The sequence below is a fragment of the Nipponia nippon genome, unplaced genomic scaffold (assembly GCF_047370975.1).
Source record: "Nipponia nippon isolate SJK-2023a ecotype South Korea unplaced genomic scaffold, ASM4737097v1 scaffold_6, whole genome shotgun sequence".
In the NCBI taxonomy this organism is placed as follows: Eukaryota; Metazoa; Chordata; class Aves; order Pelecaniformes; family Threskiornithidae; genus Nipponia; species Nipponia nippon.
The window spans coordinates 9,227,018-9,247,608 of NW_028262380.1; positions in this window are offsets into that span (position 1 = coordinate 9,227,018).

Below are 20,591 nucleotides of genomic sequence, written 5' to 3' on the forward strand. Positions count from 1 at the left end.
TATCAGACAGTCTGACAAATGCTGATTAAAATGTCTCCTTTCACAATCAAATGGCAAATAAAAAGACATATTTTCTTATCTGTTAAGGAGCTTTCATACCAGCCTAGGCCAGAAACCCTTTGATATTGTACAGTATTCAGTAATGTGAGTTCTCTCTACAGAAACAGGCACAAGCCTCTGTTGCAGGAGATCTTGGCTCAGCCCTTCCCTCTGACAGTGACTTGATTTAATGGGTCCTACTATGGCTCAATTCAGATGCTTATGCATGGGCATCTAGTGCCATCGGACATGGCCTGCAGTGTCCCTCCAGCCTCCAGAAGGACACAGATGGCCCAAACCCTTCTGTTTGATGGGTTTATGGCCTTCAGGTGTTTGAGATACTCCCAGTCTTGTCCAGAGGGAACAGATAACCAAGGTGGTCAGATTGAACTCTTAATCCCTCCATGCATCAGGCTGCAGTCTACAAACTTGAAATATCTTTTCCTCCTTGCTTTTTAAAACAGACCACAAGATCTGGGGATGGGATCTACAGCAGGGCTCTCTCCTAAGTGGGTACCATTATGTCTTTCTGTAACACACATACTGAAAGCAACTTCCAGGAGAGCTCTTTCCCAGTGCACTGATTAAAGGTTTATTGGTCTTCCTTGGGAGGCTGGCAAACTCCCCATGTGTGTACCTCCTCTTCATGCTGTGAGCCCACTGAGTACCAAAACAAAATACAAACAATCAAGAGCAAATTGCTTTTTATTTATGCAACAAAGCTAATAGGCGTGCAGGGCAGAGGCAAAGGAAGCTCCATCTCCAGCTGCTGAAGACCTCCCCATGAGCATCAGACAGAGCCTGCCCTGCCCTCAGCTTGGTGGGGCTTCATCCTGATTCAGCAGTCCCAGGTAAAGCGCTGGGGTCCAGTCAGTGGAAGGAAAGAAGGTGAAGCATGGGTCGTGTTTGCACCAGAGTGCTGCAGCTTGCGCCCTACTACCCTGCGCGTTATAACAAGTGGTGGATGCATGAGCAAAAACTCAGGAGCAAATACCTCTCCTGAACAGATGCAGACAGCCAGGAGCTGGAAATGTGCATCTGCTACCAAACCAGTGGGGCTTGGCTGTAGCTGGAGGCAGGGTCGTAAGGGAGGGCTGTGTGTGAGCAGCTCCATCAGAGCAGCCCCAGGAACCAAGCTCTGGTTCAGACAGCTCTGACTCACCCATCCTCCCAGCTTCATCCTGGAGCAGGAGGGGAGAGCAAGCCAGCACCAGCCCCAAAACGATGGTGTGTGTTTCCCCATGGCAGCTGTGCGGGGATGTGAGCAAGGGGAGCTGGAACCATGTCACCTCTCGCTGCTCCCTTTTGTCCTTTCCTTGCATAGACAGGATGAGCATGGCAAGTCCTGCTCACTTCTGGACCTATAGCCCAGCACAATAAAGAGGTGCTGGGTGGCAGCAGAAGAAGACCAAGAGACTGATGGCACAAAAAGACAGTGGCAAAGCAGGGAGCTGAAGACAGATCCCTTGGGGCAATTCACCCCCCTGGCAGGAGACATTCCTTCTCCTCTATAAGGGAAAGCACTCCGGTTGAACACCTATTTTTCCAGTGTTTATGCATGCCTGAGTTTGCTTCTCATCACCATCAGTGCCTCTCCCAGGGCACCCCAAATGTGCAATTCATACCCGGAGCTGCCCGAGGGGGGACTGGCTTGGCTCTGACGCCAGGCAGACAGGTGAGCACCGCTGGTACCGCAGCTCCTCCGGGGAATGACTACCTGATTTATCTCCAGCCAAATCCTCCCTGATGTAAATTGTAGAAGCTCTCTTGGCAGAGAGCCCCATCCCCTTATATAAGCTGAAATATTGCCCTTTGAGAATTATCCATTACTGCCAGACTGCTGAGCTGTCTGTCTTCAGCAAGGGCCCCAGAAGAGGAGAGGACAGTTGTGTTCATACCTTTTTTGTCTGTGCAAGGTAAGTATTGTTGCGTATTATCCCCTGCGGCAGAGAGTCCAGCGCCACTTGGACAGAGAGATGCCTCTGCTCTGTTGTGCTGAGACACTGGCTCAAATACTAGGAATTTAATTTGATCCTGTAAATAGCTTTCATAGTGAAAGTTTGATCTTGGTTGAGGGGGAAGTCTCTTTCGGGGGACTGAAATTTATATACACACAGAGAAAGAGATTTTTTTAAGAAAAATTGAAAGCAGCGAATCACTGTGCGTATTGGAAACGGGTTTTCAGTAAACTGTAATCCTGTACCCTTCTGTCCTTCCTCCCCTCTTTTCCACCCACAGAGATATACACACACATGCACACCCCAACACCTCTGGTCCCCACTAGAGCCGAGCAGACGCCAGGCCCCTGCCTCGCTGCTCTCCCCTACAACCAGCATTTCTCCAGTCATTTGTGCCCCTGTTTGCTGGAGGGATCTGCTCCCCATCCCCATGCTCCCACAGTGATTAGACTGTGCTGTTGAACCAGTTGTGTTTGGAGAGCTACGTGTTTAAACCATCGGAGAGATGACAAGCCTGGAGGAGGAAGGCGGCTGTTCCCTCTGCAGAGCTCTGATAAGGCCAAGGGTCTGGTTAATAGACCTGGAGGGGCTGACGGGGTCTGCTGAGTTTTGAAGTGCTCATTACATAGCTGCAGACTGCAGAAGAAAGCAAAACTGGTGCCCAAGCAGTGTAAACCCAGAGATGGCGACAGGTAGCCTGGAATTACACCGGCTGAGACATCGCTTCGCTCATTTAATTTCACTTAAGCTGCCACTTGAACTTAAAGCCGTTTCCTTGCACTGAAGTTTAATAAGCGCCCTGTGGCTGTTATCATTCCTGGCTCCACTGTTGGGCACTGGCATGAGGGGAACTCGTGCAGAGAGGCTCTCGGCTGGGATCTTAGAGCAGAGCTGAGTCAGGTCTTCCTGACTCGGTGACAATTCACAGCCCTGAGCAGCAGCATCCACCGAAAACTATTGTCCTGGAGAGGACGCCTCTTCCCTTTCTATCCTTGACCTCCCGTTCTCTTTCAGAAAGATCCATTTCAGCTCGTCCTACCCAACCCAATGCTTGGAGCTCAGCTCTGTTCCGCCATTCCCGCAGCGCCGAGGCAAACCACTGCCTCTCCAAGGGGAAACCAGCTTGGATGTGCTTTTCTCTGGCTGCAAGGGTGGCAGGGAAGCGAATCGCTGGCTGTCACAGCACGAATCACTGTGCCCCTTCCTGGTGCTTCCTCCGTTTGATGCCTCTTATTTCAGACCCCTTTGCCACCTGGCTGCAGGGAAGAGACTCACCTGAACCCAAAAAAAGCAAAACTGGGGTTTGAAGCGTGAGATCCTGGACTAGGTAGACCCCAACTTACAGTAAGGCAGCCCCCTGTCCCCTTCAGCTTACTGTCATGTTTCTCAAGGGCTGGGGACCATTGTTAGAGAACAATGCAGCATTTTTGTAGAAGAGGAGAGCACAGTTAATAAGTTCACTAACTGAGAAAAACACAGCCTTTTAATATCGCTCTTTGTGACTCATAGTGTGAGAGCCAGCTGTTACTACTGGAGTGAAATTCCTTGCTGATTAGTCTTTTAAAGGGCTTCCCAGATAATTAAATAATGATTTCTCTCCCCATTCATTCTAAGTGACAGGAGAGCCTGGCAAACCCACTAAGCATGGAAGGGCAGCATGTTTTCCCAAGCCTTATAAGAGCTTAGCTATTCTGCGGCTAATCCGGTGCTTAAACCCAGCCGCAGATCCCCGCACCAAGGGACAGGCTGTCCCACCTTCATGGTGCTCCAGTGGTGACTTGGATTTTGCTGCCCAAAACACTGAAACAAGGCCTTAGGCCAGGGCTGTGTTTTCAAATACAAAAATACGACAGGAAGGATGGCCTCACCTGGGCAGACAAATGATTTTTTTTTGCCTGGGCTTCCAAAGAAACCAAATTTATTCTGGGGTTTGCATGAGCTCAGCAACACTAAAGATGAATTAATCCCTCTCTGTCCTTCCTGGGCTGTGTTCAGGGCCACAACTAGAAAGAACAAGTGACCGATATGGAGGCCATTTGGAGGGATTTCTGGGATAATCTGGTCTTCAACACATCTGATGTTTCCACTACATTTCCAAATCAAGGCACGATTCACAGTGATTTGCTTGGGCAAGCATTTCAACCAGATGATCGCGTGGCCTCTCGGGGTACAGCTCTGTTGGTCTGATGGAGTTATTCTGGATTTCCACCAAAGCATAAAAGCCGAAGGAGAACCTGTGTATTCATCGGGGGTAACACTGTGGTACAGCCAATCAACGCAGGATTCAGAAGCAGGCATGCCTACACTTGAGTAACTGCATCCTCACGTAGTTTCACTTGTTTGGCTTTTAGAGAGGCTGCTTATCTCTTATCTTACTAAATCAGAAGGAAATTTCAAGACTCAATAACCTCTGGAAAAATTAAGGTCAGAAATTTGTCATTTTCACCACCAACAGAAAAAAGACTTAACAGATATTTTACCAAAGAACAAGACTGGTTTGTAGCTTCAGTTATGCTGAAACATTTTTCCAGTGAGCAGATGCTTTTATTTAATTGAAAACCAATCAGAAATATCATCTAAGACAGAAAAACGTTGACCAACCATATAAATATGTGAAAATGAGCTTGCGAGGTTTGCCCATTCCTAATTGAGAATCTGTTCCTGTGGTTAATTGAGAATCTGTTTAGGGGCAAGACAGGGGTGGGATAGATAGAACGGAGAAAATATTTAAGAAGCAAGTACTCTATCAGAAACATACTGTAATGAGAGTCTAGCAAAAAAAAAAAAAAAGTATTAATTTTATTTTTTTAACTAAGAGCCATCTGGCCATCTTGGCAAGAAGAAAAGATGCACCATTAGCAAAAGAGTCTGAAGAAGTCGTTCCAACCTAAGTGCAACGCACAAGGCATGTTCAGGCACTTGGAAATATTATGGATTTCTAATGTCCCCACAATACCAACACTATTATAACCACTGACTTGACAGGTGAACTGAGGTAGAAGGTGGTTAGGTGACACTACTGTAGGACAAAATCAGTCAGTGGCAGAGGCAGAAGTGCTTCTCCTCTCTTTGCTCTGACGCTGAAGGAAGCATCGCCCAACTATAGTGTAACCTGGAGATGGACTGAGCTCTCTGATGGCAGGAGATTTTGGATGAACTGTCCCCAAACCTGCAGCCATGAAAGCAATGAGCATTGCAAACCTTTCCATGAAAGCCTGGCTGGGGGAGGATTCTCCTATAGAAAACTTGCATTTAAATAGCATTGAGCACTTAGCCTGACAAAAGGCAGGAAATTCAAAGCAAAGGGTGACACTCTGTCTTTAACTTACATTTTTATGCCTTTTATTCCTTTCTTCCCCGCAGTGCAAATCAAGGACAGGGGGTCAAATTGATCCCTTTGGAAACTCCCTGCATTCAGTGGTGTTCCACCAGATATGTTTGGTGGCCCAAATCATCAGACTAAACAACTTTTCCTGGGAATAGAAAGCTTAGGCACGGTTTTCTGATTCACAGAGCAGAAGACCTCCATAGCCACCCTTGTCTAGGAGGGTCGCAGTGCTGCCCAGCAGCATGGGTCCCAATCCCTTGCCCCTGGAGAAGATGTTTGTGAGACAGAGGTGCTGGGAGTCAGGAAGCAACGAGGGATGCTTTGTAAACTGATAATGTTCCCTTTGATCTGAGAAGAGTGAGGGAAGGCAGAACCCTTTTCAGATAACCCGTGGAAAAAGAGCAGTCCAGAGCATGAAGGCTGAGCTTCAGCAGTGACTGGAAGAAAGAGGGACCTCTTGCTAAAAGATAAACGCTTCAAAATCCCAAAGCTGAGCTTCCTGAGCAGGAGATAGCTTCTCTACTGTCATCTTTAATTCATCAAGACATGTTTTTTTACATCTGTTGAAACCATTTAAAAAAATGCTAAAAAAAACCCAGCAAAACTAGCCTGAATTCAGGGAATTATAGAGCTCTGCCTGGAGTCCCAAGCATTGGGAAGAAGTTCAAACTTAAGGTCAAAATGTTACCACCCCTAATTCTTTTTTATTAGCTGTGTCCTTAGAAAAAAAATTACCTCTTAAGCATCACTACATCATTTGTCACATGAAAGGTCCCTGTTGATCTGTCTGGGTGGTTTCTAAGGGCTCTCAGAGTGGAGGCATGATGGAGGACTCTCCTGCCCTTCTCACCAGAGCAGTTTAGGATGCTCTTGCCCTCAGCAACCTGTCCCTGAGGCACAGTCCTGACTCCCATGAGCTGAAGGGAAGGGACAGTGTGAGCACTCATTAGTCTTCTCCTGTGCAAAGGCAGCCGTAGATCACCTTTCCTGATGGATCAGGAGGAAACTGAACCTTGCTGGCAGGTTTGTTGGGTGGCAGAACCAGCAGCAGATGCAGTAACCAACATCTGGGAATTAAGGCTGGCTTTTAAGTGCTCTGCTGTTTGCAGATGTTCCCATGCCCTTAGAGTCCTCCGTGGGCAGACTTAAAAACCAGGTTGAGATGAGCCATTGCTTTACTCACGAAGGGCTGAAATAGGACAACTAGTTTTCTACCATGGCCTTAAACATAAGGAAGAGCCTCCTTCTTCAGGGAGCTGTGCCAGGTCACAAGGCAGGTGTGGAAGTGGGGCAAAAGCAGGGGTCATAAGGGTAAATATGTCCAGGACATTGGGGACAAATTTAGGGAATTTGAGAGAGAGGCTGGGGTTGCAGTGCCTCTTCATTCCCCACACTCATGAGAAAAAAAATAACTGCAGACTGTCCCAGACTGTGATCAGCCAGCATGCTGAATAACACATCAGAAAATCCCCACTATGCTGTGAAATGTGCGCTGTGATGAAGTCTGCCCAGTCTCAGCCACTGGACCAAACTCTTGTGGCAGGTACAGGACAACCTTATTGCTCTGAGCATACAGTGCCATCGGGCGATGCTGCAAGGTCTCCCGGTTGTGCTGTTCTTGTGCACTGAAAAATGGATTTTACCAGCAGAAATCAGGTCACTAGAGAAGGATGGATTTAGCAATAGCAGTTTTGCTGCCATAAGTGCAACACACACCAATGGTGTAGCACAGCCCTCCCAGCACAGGCTTGGCTCCTGCACTGAAAGAACAACCATCAGTTAACCAAAAGGGCTTTCACTCCAACAGGAGAAACCCTCAAAAGGAATTGCATTGCTTTTTTGAAGAGAGCCCCCGGGTAGATAATTATCCTAGGTTGAGTTTTGGCCTTCCCAATCTTGATGGTTCCTTTTTAACTGTACCGGGAAGGCGGCAGCAGTGCCACAATGAAGCTGTTCATGTTTTTAGGGGGAGCTGCATGTCCAGATAACTCCCCTTCTGTTCACCCACCAAGCACAGTCCTGGCATTGTGGCTGACACTAAAAGACTGATTTTTGGTGCCTTCAACTGCTCATAGCAAGTCCTCAGCAATCTCAGCTGGTAGCGTATTGATAAAGTAATGAAACCCTGGACACGAGGAACGCTATTTTCTTCAGCCTGGGGATCTGGGGTGGGTTGGGGTTTGGTTTTGTCTTTTTTTAACTACTAGGGAAAAAAAAAGATAATCAAATCTCTCTGCCACTCTTAATTAGCAAAGGGAAAAAGCAGTGCAAGAAATAATTAGCAGAGGCAACTTTCTTTTAATATGAGACCGCAGTTGGCCACCCCAGGCGATCCAAACACATCTGATCGTGCAGGGTCATTCAAAGTCAGCTACAAAAGCAGAGGAACTCCTCCACATCCAAATGTTACTGCCCTCCTTATATTGCACTATAAAACTGGGCTGTCAAAAAGGCTAGAGATTTTACACTTAGTGTCAGTGTTTTATAGTCATTAGACTGATTATGTTGGTGTTTTTACCACCTTTATTCTACTAATTGGCCTAAAAGCCAAACAGGGACATCATTACTTTATACAAACAAGCAATTATTGGGCTATAAACACACCCTGGTTTGTGTTCCCTGGGTGAGGAGGGAGCTCCTAATGCTCTCTCTGTGGTGTCTGCCACAATAACAGGCATTACAGATGCACTTGACTTTAGCTCTGCTTACAAAGAGGCCTCAAAGCTGCTGATACACAAGAGAAACTGGACATTTGTTACGTCCCTACAAACAGATTAAGGAAAATGGCATAACTCCAGGTTCAGCCCATGCATCACTCTTTCAGTGCCAGGGTAGCTTGGCTTCATTTTTGGTTGGGATTCGTCGTGTATTTGCTTTCCTAGAAAGGGATGGCTCGGTGAATGTGGACAGAATGATTTGTTTATGAGACACCCATGAGAAATGTTTTATTTCCAAGAAATTTGGTCTCCTTGCAGGCTACTGGGTGAAACATTAGCTACAACTTTCCAAGACTTGTCATTGCCTAGAGCCCTGCAAAATACATCTGCTTTGTCCGAAAGGGCAGCGTCTTCCCAGGTTACACTCCCTGGCAGCTCCTCACCCACTATTGCTCTCCCAGCTGGGCTGCTTCAGTAAATGCTTCCAAAAAACAGCGACTGCACTTCGTTCCTCCTTGCATTCCTGGGAAAGCCATATCTGCTGGCTACAGTGTTTTGTTCCAAGGCTTGATGCACTTCGTGCGTGGAAGCTCTGCCCGCGTTTGAAATTAGACTTATTGGAGAGCAAACATTTGCATGGGGTTAGAAGAGCTGGGTTATGTGTCACCTGGCAGCAGGACTGCTGGGGCTCAGAGACCCAGGTTTTTCATCACCCACGGCAAAGTTTTTCGGTACTGTAAAACCCTATCACACCAGTGACCATGTGTGCAAGGGCTGTTTCAGAGAGGTATGAAAAAACAAACGTGAAATCCGCCCCAATATTACCCCACTGGCAATATCAGTAGTATCTTGGTCTAATACTTTATTTTATTTTACCTCCAGGGAGATAGCCCCTCTTCAGGTGAGGTTATAAACCTGAATTTATCTTCGAGTAGACCAAATGTTGACCATCCATTGTCTTCAAGAGGCCATAGTGACTTTCTGTAAGCACTGGGATACCCGGGAAAGATTAGGGAAGTTTGGAAGGGGGAGGTTTATCTCAGGCAAAGCAGGGAATGACCTTGCACCTCCCGAAATTCCTTCTCCAGTTTCTCCCTGGTGTGATAGTCCTCAACACTGATAGTAAATTGAAATGCAGTGTTGTTACGAACCATTAAATAATAGATGTGCTTCCTATGAGGGAGATCTGCTTTTAAATGTTGGTTGAAACAATCTATGTCATTAGTCTGAGTTCTGATGCTGAAAACGTCTGTGTTTTGCCTGAATAAAGTGTGTGGGACTGAGGCCTTTTTAAGTTGCCGAAGGGCTTTGAAATCCTTGTGTCCTTACCGCGTCACTGTTTTTTTAAGCCCTTTCCCTGAAGACTTCATCAAGGACTCTCACTTCAAAACTGATGACACAATATGACCCATTAGAGTTAAATTACATATGAAGTAAAAGTCAAATGCTCAGTATTTCACCAATGTTTTCTGCAGCATGACGCTGGCTGCTGTATTTACTGAACACATCAGATCTTTGACTCTACAGTTTCTTAAACAAGCCAAGTTTTTGGTTTGTTTTGTTCATGTTCCATAAATCCATTTAAACTGAGCTATAATGGTTATTTTTAAGCTATCTCTCAAACGTTTCTAAGGGACTTCTGTAATATCCAACAGAGATGGCTCCTCTCCTTTGGAAATAAGAAACTGTAGCTTCAGTGAGAAACACTATCTGAACAATGTCTTCTTTAAACAGCCCCCAGAAGCACTGCATTTCCAACTGTAAAGGGAATTTGCATGTGTTTCAGCATCAAAGGTTGATACGACTCTATCACCTAGGGACTGTCATGTTATCTAAGTGCCTGCATATCAGGAGCAGGATAACATTGTGTGGCCCACAGCTGCTGCAGATACTACATATTTTCTGAATTAACCTAGGCTCAGATTTATATAAACTATCCCTGATAACATCTGCCTAGGACCCTCCTTTGAAAATGTGCAGAGATCCAACCCAGGCAGGCTCTTTTCTGCAGCTGGGAGCCTGCAGAACAAAAACCAAATCAAAACACCTCTCTCCCTGGAAAAGCCACGCTTGTTTTCGTGATGCCCACCCCAAGAAACGGTGCAAAAAATGTTTAGCGGCGAAGGTAGAACAATGAAGATGTCAAGCGGCTTCTTGGGAGCGAGACGCTGTGTCTTGTCATGCTTGGACATGAACGGGGAAAAAAATGTCTTTATTACCCAGAATGGTAACCTTGAAGTGCACTGGCTGCTTGATCCTATAACTTTCCCATTAGAAGAGGGCACCCGCAATCCTAATGAGGCACAATAAGTAGATTATGAGACTCCTTTTGTTTTGCTAAACAGCAGCTTTTTCTGCAGGGAGTATCACAAAGGTGTGCGGGGCCCTGGTGCATGGGGCCGCTGTGACTGATACGCCGATTTGTTCGGTAGGGCCGGGGAGAAGAAGTGAAGAAGACAGCAGTAATGTGCAGTAGAGCCATGGGGGGCAGGTGCCAGATCTGCCTAAATTAGACTCATCAGTATAGAGGCTCTGCCCATTGTATCTGGGCTATAAAGCTGTCAGAGAGGAGCCCATTTGAATATTCCTTCATTCCTACCCTGGCGCTTCCTCCGCTCTCAGCAGAGCTAAGCCCCGGAATCTTTTGTTTGCATGAGAAACCGCTGGCATCTTACATTTATAAGGACTTCTAAGGCTCTGCTATGAAAAATAACTTTGTCTCGAAAATACAGGGGATTTTCTTGTTGTCGTTGGGTTTCTTTTAATTGCATGCAAACCAGCTAGTGAATTTGTGTGCCCCTCTGAGAAGTTATTTTTACAGAGAGTTCAGTGGTCATTTAAGATTCAAAGGAGAGCACAGCTTTTTACCAGGCAGCAATCTTTCCACCTTGCATATTCATTTCGGTGCCTAGAGGAGCAGACTGCTCCAGGGGAAAAAAGCAGGGATGGATTCCTGCCTCTGTGAAGGGGCTGGATCTGGTGGAAAGATAAGAGGGAATAGCAAGTGGGCCCACCACGCCCAAAATGGGCTTCTCAGCAATGTTCCTGTAACCATTCCTGTGCTGGATAGATGTGGAGAAGGTATTAGGAGTGGTCAAATCAACTTGCAGGCTGAGATGCAGAGTGCAAAATTGCATTCTTGTTTTCTGTTGGTTTTAATTAGGCCACCCAACCTTTGAGGACTGAGGTTGTGGAGTTGCAGGTCAAATGAGTACCCTGTAGCATAGCTGTTGATGTCAAAGGAGAAAGGCTGCGCAGCCAAGCAGGATGTTTCATCACAGCCCGCTCAGATGTTAGTTGGCTGCTTGTCATCGCTCTGGTTGAACTGGAGATATATGGAGAAGAAAGTCTCTCCTATTCTACTTTGGCCTCTCCATGTGAATCTGGCAACAGACAGAGAGACAATATAAATCTTGGGAAAACAAGTAAAAGTAGCTTGGGTTTTAGATCTCTGGGAAGCTCTGCTTTGTGTTACAAAGGCACTCCTGGTGCACCTTCGAGGTTGCTCTGGTCTCTGGACCTACCTACCCACAAGTACAGGCTGTGCACATCTGTGCAAATCCTCATTTCACCAGCAAAGTACTTGATTGTCTGGACACAAGGCATATGGAAGGATTTTCTCAAACTAGAAGGAAACTTTCATGCATTCAGTTCTTTTGATGGATCTGGTATTATTTGCTGGGGAGTTTCCCTGCCAGACCTTGGTCTGGAATACTATTTTCCTGTGGATTTAGTAGGTTCTGAGTTTTGTAATTCCCCAGAACCAGTGCAAGTGTTTCTACTGAACTGGGACAGCAAGAGGGAGAGGAGGCTATTCAGTTTGTCACTGCGTGCTGCTTCTTGAGTACAATTACAACTTACTATTTTAATGCTGGTATTAACCCATCATGGATTGAGATCCCACTATATGAACTGCTGTATGAGGACAGATGGACCTTTGAAAGCTAGCTCTTTTCCCAGAAAAGATTGACCCAAGGCACCAATAGCCAAACATGAAGCCAAGTAACCAACTATGTCACCCTCCAAGAGCAGACTTTTTCATATCTAGCCATTTCTCACAATCCAGGAGAGAAGATTCAGTTACGTAGTCACATCAGTCAACACTTGAATCACTGGCTGGGATCTTCTCAGTTAGCTGAGATAAAGTACAGCATAAATGTAATGGAACTGATTAAAGTTATGCCAAAAATGATGTACACAGAGAAGGATTTTAGATGTCAGATATTTTGAATCTTCTCTGTATTTTCAAAAAACCAAAGCAATCATTTCATGCCTGATCCAAGCAGCTAGTAATGTTTTTTACCAATACTGAGACATGTTACAGGTGTGTTGTTGGGACCTACCAGTCCTACATTCATTTGCTGCAGTCTTGGTTTGGACCCAAGATTGACTGAAAAAGCCCTTCTGGAGGCATCTTTTCCTTCGGCTGTATCAATGAACTTTGGAGGACTTTTCCAAAAGATTTTCTCTTTGATGTCCCAAATCCCCAGTTGGTTTTACTTTTTGCTCCCCATCACTGCCCACTCCTTGCTCCGCACTGCCAAAGGGCTCTGGGAGCTGCCTCCTTCTAGTGCTTGGATGAGGACTCTGCTTGCAGTCACAGCAAAGCCTCTGCATCTTGGCAAACACACCGCAGAGCATCACAGTACAGGCAACAGTATTTTTAAAAGCTCTCTTCCCATGGGATCCAAAAAAAACCATTGCAGCCTGGTTTCTGAGAAACCAGGGAAGACTTCTGCAAGGCTGGGCTGCAGGACAGATCGGAGAGGGGTGCCCAATACCATCAGCATGAGCAAAGGCACCTGCATTATCCCATTCTCAGGGCTGTACATCCTTTACAAACCACTCCTGAGAGCCCAGCCTGGACCCCTTGGGGAGAGCAACAGTTGTTGGGAAGCAGCTGGGGATGTTGCAGCACCAGCATCTTCCAACATACAAAATGCAGCCTCAGGCTGCCCAGTCGCACCTTGGATTTCTCCACGGAGCATCTAGGGATGTGTTTATAGAAAAGATATTGTTGGAAAAAAATCTTGCTTTACAACTGTTTTTATTCTTGGCAACAGGTGGGCCATTGGAAAAGGGACTGTTAGGAAACAAAACTGAATCTGTATTGTTGGCCGAGGCATAAAACGACTGTCCAAAATAAAGCATAAAACTTGTTAACAAGGAAAGCACACTATCAGATTCAATGGCAACAGGAGGAGGCAAAAAAATATGAAAACCTGCTCCAGGCACTCTGAATGCAGCCCTTATGAACTAGACCATTTCAGAGTTGTCATTTTACTTCTTTCCATTTTTTTAAGGGCTTTGTTTTATTTTTAGCATCAATCCTGTTTTTTTCCTTTTTCTGCTATTTTTCTGTAAATAATAATTGGTTCCTTTGTGGCAGCGTTTCCACATTGGCAGTGGCATGTAGTTCTTTCTTGGAGGTGGCAAGAAAAAAGGGAGCGATTTGTTTCAATGGGTTATTGTTGAGTGAATGCAAATATCTGCAGCCACTGGAGCAAATAGGAGCAGGGGATTAGGCGCAGGAAGCTGGCTGAGTGGCATAGGCCATCTGTCCCGGTCCTGAGAAAAGAGGAATCTCGTTTGCAGTGTATGTTAATTAGTTAGCTGATTGGCTCAGCTGTCACCTTTGCAGAGTGAAAGTGCACGGGCACAATTAAATTCATGTCCATATATGTTTATCAAAGCACATGTTTTTAGACGGCCTTCGTTTTTAGGTGTAATTTTGTCTTCTCAGGGACCGAGAGGATTCTTTGCTATTGTGCACACAAATGGAGGGGAGGAAAAAAGAAGAAAGAAAAAAGAAAGAAGAAAGAGAATACCTTAATTAAGACATGATCTGGATTGTTTGCTGAAGCGTCTCTGGCCGCATTCTTTAATGCACTTGAAATTACCCATTTGCATCAATAGGCGTTAGCTGAATTTATTTCCATTCAAATGTATTCCCTTGATGTTTCTACAGAAGGTGGTAGGTTTGGAAATACATGTATGGCAAGTTTGGGCTCCTACGGTGCCCCTATTCAAACACAATGTCAATATCCTACACTTAAAAGGGATCCGTTAGTTAAAGTAAAACACTCCCTGGGTTGGGGTGGGTTTTGTTTTTGTTTTCATTACATTGACATCTCCAAGGCAGCATCCCCAGTAACTTTCCTTGGGAAGAAGTTGTCTGCTTGCAAGCCCCAAGGAGTTATTTCCCATGGTGTCATGTCAATTATTTCTGATTTATTTGTTTACTGTCTTCCAGTCCGTGTCAATGCACAATGGGCCACGTCTCCTCCTCCACGGGCACACAGGGCCCTGCCTGCGGGGTTTGGGGATGCTGCAGAGCGCCGCAGGAGCCACGAGCATCTGCCCAGCCACTCGCACACTGTAGGGGCTTACGTAGAGAGGGCAGGCGAGGGCAGAGGGCAGGTCGGGGGCGAGGGATCTTACCTGGTTGGGGACACTGGTGCTGACCTTCACAGAAAGGCATGAAAGAGCTGCAGAGGCTGCTGGTCCCGGGCTGGAGGAGCAGTCAGGGAGCTGCTCTTCTGAGGCTGCTTTGCAGCAATGGAAGTTTTTTTCCTTACTGGCCTCAGACGAGAAACCTGTCACGCAGCCCACTTGGCTCAGGAAGGCCCTGAGGAGAGGAGCTTCCTTGAAACACTCCAGCCATCAGGCTGCATCCGCAGCCCCATCTCCCCCGAGAAAAACCTGTCGTGTTCTTCCCATCTTCTGTCAGGGTCTGGTCATGGCTTCCCAGGATACAAAATCAACCAAGGGGCACGTCTTAATGCCCTGGGGAGATAACCCCCTGTGTCTGCCTGCAGGGACTCCCCAGAAGCCAACGAGTTGATTCACAAGGCAGGGAGGGAAAATAAAACACCAGGAACTCCCTTTATTGCAAAAAACAAGAGCAAGTGCATTCAAAGCTCCAATGGCCAGAAGCAGAGGAGGAGACGTTTATCTCCAAAAATTGCAGCTTCTAGTTGTGAGGAATACACATCTCTATGCTAAGGGCTCGCGTCTCCTGCCCAGGGACTCTGTGTGCAGCCTGGGGTGAGGAGAGGCAGGGGTATGAGGGTATCATAGAATCACAGAATCAGAATAGTTTGGGTTGGAAGGAACCTTTAAAGGTCATCTAGTTCAACCCCCCTGCAATAAGCAGGGACAACTTCCACTGGATCAGGTTGCTCAGAGCCCCGTCGAACGTGACCTTGAATCTTTCCAGGGATGGGTCATTTACCACCTCTCCACTGTTTCACCACCCTCATTGTAAAAAAATTTCTTCCTTAAATCTAATCTGAATCTACCCTCTTTTAGTTTAAAACCATTATCCCTTGTCCTATTGCAATAGGCCCTACTAAAAAGTCTGTCCCTATCTTTCTTATAAGCCCCCTTTAAGTATTGAAAGGCTGCAATAAGGTGTCCCTGGAGCCTTCTCTTTTCCAGGCTGAACAACCCCAACTCCCTCAGCCTTTCTTCATAGCAGAGGTGTTCCAGCCCTCTGTCTGCATCGACATGGTGATAGGGCTGCTTCCAGCTGATGGGCCACTTTAAAATGGCATGTTGGAATGCTCATCTCTGCAGAGATGAGACATCTCCCATGTGCACACAAATCGATAAAACATGTAGCAACCTCCAGGAAAACATACGTAATACCTTCTTGTGCTGTTTCATAGGGCTCACACCCTTTACCTGATGAGGGTTTCCTTCCTTCCTTTCTTCCTTCCTTCCTTCCTCCCTCCCTCCCTCCTTTCCTCCCTCCCTTTCTTCCTTTTTTCCTTCTTTCCTTCCTACCTTCCTTTCTTCCTTCCTTCGTTCTGTCCTTCCTTCCTTTTCCTCCTTTTCCTCCTTTCTCCTTTTTTTTTTGACCTGGGGCACAGACCTCCAGCCACATGGAGCCTCTCTGTCCCATTGGAAATGTGAAAGCTGAGTTGGGTGAAACCACTCTCAGTAAGAGATGCTGAATCCCACCAGGAGAGACACTTAAGCAATGTCACCAGCATGGCCTTTGATGGGTGAGATGGGCTGTCTTGGAAGCATGCTCGGCCCCTGGCAGAGTAAATTAAACACACACATACATTTAGCCATGCTACTCTTCTATGTGATGCATGGGTCCTGGCCAACGATGATATTTCCTAATACCTTTCATTGGCATCACACTCTTAGGAGTTGTGTGTGTAAATGTGTGTCTTCTTCCTTTTTAAGACAAAGCACTAAATCAGCTATATTTATAGAGGATCAGCAGATGGCCAGCAAGCTGTGAAAAAAATTATATTTGTCAGGCTTATAAATCTGAAAGGGGAGTGTAAGCAAAACTCCACAGCACTTGATGTGATTAATTTCTGGAATGATATTTTGCCTCTGCAAAATTATCCCAGGCCTTCAGTGCATAGAGGCTGCAAGGAGCTACATGGTGCCATAACGGCAGCATCTAAGTGCTCCTGGGGCACCCTCGCAGCCCCCAAGGTAGCCACGGTGCTGCTGTCCTCACAAAACAGAGGGAGAAGGACCGGGCTGCCCAAGGCTGTGCTGAGGAACCTGCAGCAAAGAGGGGAACCAAAGATGGGCCAGACTTTGGGTTCAGCGTGAGATGGGAGACATGGGATGGGCACAGCCCTTTCCACGCACCCTACACCCAGTGCTCATGTCTGGAGCAGTGCATCCATGCTGACTCTACAGTATTTCACTCACTGGCTCTTCTGGAGATTAGTGAATGTCCCATGCCCTTGCAGGGGCTTCGGGGAAGCCTGGAAGAAGCCCCAACACGAGCATAAAGAGAAAAGCTGGCAAGGGTCAGGAGGGCAGAGCCAACCTGGGACCATGGTCCATCAGTGGGAGCCCTGGGGGACTGAGCAGATGTGCTCTCAGCGTGTGCCCCAGAAATGGCACAACTAATGCAAGATCAGCGTTCCCCCTTTTTTTTTTAACCACTTTGCAAAATGTATCCAGAGATTCACGTGATGGCACTGCAGTGTTTTCTCTCATGTCCTAACGAACCTATAACCAGCTTTATTCCCATCCACTACTAGAGTCAGGGTCTGACTAAACAGGGCTTAAAAATGTGTATAATATATTAGCAAAGATATTGCCAAAAGACCTAATTAAAAAAAAAAAATAAGCTGTGTGTTAACATCAGCCGATCAGAGCAACCCCTGGGAATTTCCCCTCAGTAACACAGCAGGTGTGAAAACATAACTTGTCCCCTCTACAGGATGCGTTAGCTAAAATGTTTTTAAAATACACTTTTCCTTCTAATTTAAATCAGCTTGCTGCATCAAGTTGCTTTGGGGTCATAGTTTTTATAGGCAGAGGGTCCAAGACACTGCTTTACAAAAGGATTTAATTCACAACAGAGCATGGGATGACGAATCTGGTTTTGGCTGTCAGAGGTGGGAGAGCACCGCTGTGCCGGGGAGGTGCGCTGTGCCAGCAAGCGCCGAGCACCCGCTGGTCCTTCCTCACAATAACTCCCTTTCCACCGAGGAGGAAGAGTAAGTGCATGTACAAAAAAGCCAGTCCTCCATGGTCATTACTCTTAATTACACTATTACTCGATTCAGGACTACCACAAAATTATCCTGATTTGCCACTGCCTTACGTAGATGTTTATACCAGCACAAATTGAGTGCTAAGTGGGTGTAAATCAATACCAACCCCTGAGCAGCGATTCCTGGCATGGCAGCATTTTATATTCAATTTCTGTAGCAGTAAAGGATACCATACAACAGCGGAAAATCGTCTCCTCTCTCCCTAATTTTACCTGTGAGACCTGTAAGACGGGGAGCAGCCGCCGCTTGCCAGATCGTTCCTAGCAGTGAAACTTATATACCCACACACGATTTTCCTTGCAAATCCTTGTTACTTCACTTTTTTAATCTTCAGCCCTCACATTTCCAACAGCAAGTGACAGCTCTGCATCTCCCAGGCTGTTTGTCTCCTGCAGGGGTTGGCAGTGCTCTGTCTTTCATTTAAGAGCCCTCTCGCAACAGCCAGAGTTTTCCTCTGAAAAAATAAATAAAGCTTCTCTCCCCACCCCTCAGAGAAAAACCCTCCCCAAAACCCAGCGAGAATGAAAGCTCAACCATCCAGGGAAGCTTATTTCTTAAAAAGGACCAGTGAAGTTATTTTGGAAGACAACTGCCAGACGTACTGAGAGAACATTGATCTCCAAAGCTGTCATAATATTTGACCCTCAGAAAACAGGAACGTCCATCCCTTGGGTAAACTGGCTGCAGTAATATTAAACGGGGAGAGGGAAAGAAAATGCTTGTTGTCTTTCGGAAGAGGGATGCGGGGCTGCAGCAGTGCTCCTCGGCCGAGCAAGCAGGCAATGCGGAGATCAAAAGCTGAGCTTCAAGTGCTTCTAGTCAGAAGCCTTTCATCTGCAGCTCTGCAAGCATTTAGAGGTGAAAGTCCCAGAGTTTCACTGGGAGTGACGAAAAACATTCCTTAGGACCTCGCTTGAAAGCATCGCTGTCTGCAAAATGGATTTATATTTGGGTTTTGTGCTCTTTTTTCTCTTTTTTCCCCATCCCTAGGACTTCAATTATACACGTTGGGCCAAATGCAGAAGTAGACCAGCTGCAGGCAAAGGAGATGGTGGTGGGATGCAGGGTCTGCTCCAACGGCTGTGGGTTGCAACCCCAGCCCCTTCAACCAGAGGTGTGCAGGTAGGGTGGTCTTATTCCCCCCCAAGAAGAGGGTCTTGGATTTAATCTTCTCCCTCCGTTGCAGGTCTAGAGAGGCACGTGGCTGTCTCCAGGAAAGCAGCCAGGGAAGGAGGTGATCAGACCGCAGCCGCCACGGAAAGCATCGGGTATGTAACTATTCAGCAAATTCTCGCAAATGACGGTTCTGTTCTCAGAAATCAGGATCACTCAGCATACGCTTCACAAACAGGGGAAAAAAAAAGGCGGGGGGGATAAATTCATGGGATAATTTATTCACGATGAATAATTCAACCAGCAGAAGTGACTACTCCAAAGATCAGGTCAAAAGTTGAGTGTTTGAATAAATGAATTGCCCTTTCACAAATATAAAAAGCAGAAATCTCAATATTTATCATTTGCAGACACACAAATATTCCAGAACAACATTTTCTAATGAACTGGGGAGGGGTGTTAATAATAAATTCTATTGATAACAGGAGTTAGAAAAGCAAATAATAACTGACTGGAACATGTTTATATATGAAAAGTGACTTTTCAAACAAACTGTCAACAGTGGGCTGCATTATAAGACTATTAGGAAATAGGAACTCTGTAAATAACTTGCCTACCCCGGCAACTACTGAACCTACTGCCAGTAAATAAGCATTACCTTGGAGCATGAACCAAGCTGTCGCAAGCTTGGAGGCATATGGTGAAAGTGCAAGCAGAGAGGTTTGAGATTCACAGCTGAGACCAGACGTGCAGTGAAAAATGGGAACCATTGGAGACCTCTCTGGGTGTCATGCCCCTAGAGGAGTCGCATCCCCTCCCTGCTTGGGTGCGAGATGGGTTTTTCAGCCACTGCTGCCCGAGGGCTTAAGGTGCAGCCTGGGCAGTGTCCCTGCACAGTCGCGTGGGTCCCCACCACAGGGCAACCAGACACCTACCTTCAAACCAACCAGCAAGGCCACCACATCCTTTTCACCATGATCAGCTACAGCTAGGCTGCTTCTGGCTGGGGCAAACACATGTGAAACGCTCAGCTGTAACGTGCCTGCGCCATCCACTGCCTCTCTGCAGAAAGCCCATGGAGGCTCGCCGTGCTTTCTTGGAAAGATGTTGTCCACAGTTCCTCCAGGATTTAATCCCACAGGCGTCCAGCCTGGCATCCCTAGATGTTGTCGTAACATGAGCAGATGCTGAGGTCCCCCCCAGATGCTCTCAGAGAGTCTGCCCTCATGGTGTTTCATTATTGGCCCACCTGCTGTGCCACTGTGGCAAACCTGCTCGTTTCCAGTAATTATAGAGGAATGTAGAAGTAGGAGCTGATCTGGGCTCATCAAATCATTTCACTCAGGCTACTGTTGGTCGTGCTTGCTCATGGCTGACCTAAGCCATGGCAGGAATTCATCAGTCCTGGGGTGTCCTCTGCCACTTTGCTGGCAGCAGTAACTGAACTTCAGCCAAACCAAGGGGAATTTGGTTCAGTGCAGTTTGGACTGATCAAAATTAGGGTGCAGGTCCTGCAGGCTGGCTTAATCCAGTCTTGAAGTCATGCTTTGAGATCACATTTGGAAAGATGAAGACACTAGGCAGAGAGTGAAATTCAATTTTTCCTTATACTGTGCATAGCTGTAGTGAGCACAGCTCTCGGCAAAGACTGGTCTCTGGCACACGGGGCACAGGAAAAATGACCTGAGGCATCAACAGCCTAAAAAGGGGGAAGGAGGTTGATGAGAGACAGAGGCACAGCGAGCTGGGGTTGGAACTGAGGTGCTACTTTCTTTTTGCAATGGAGTTGTGGGCTAAAAACCTCCCAATACTGCCTTCCTGTGATGTTGCTCGCCTGCCCCGAGGAGGACACATCTCCTCCAACTGACCCTGAAAACCACCTTGGTGTTACTGAGCTACAAAGAACTGTGAAACACTGCTCAGATGGTTTGACAATGCAACCGGGGTTTATGGC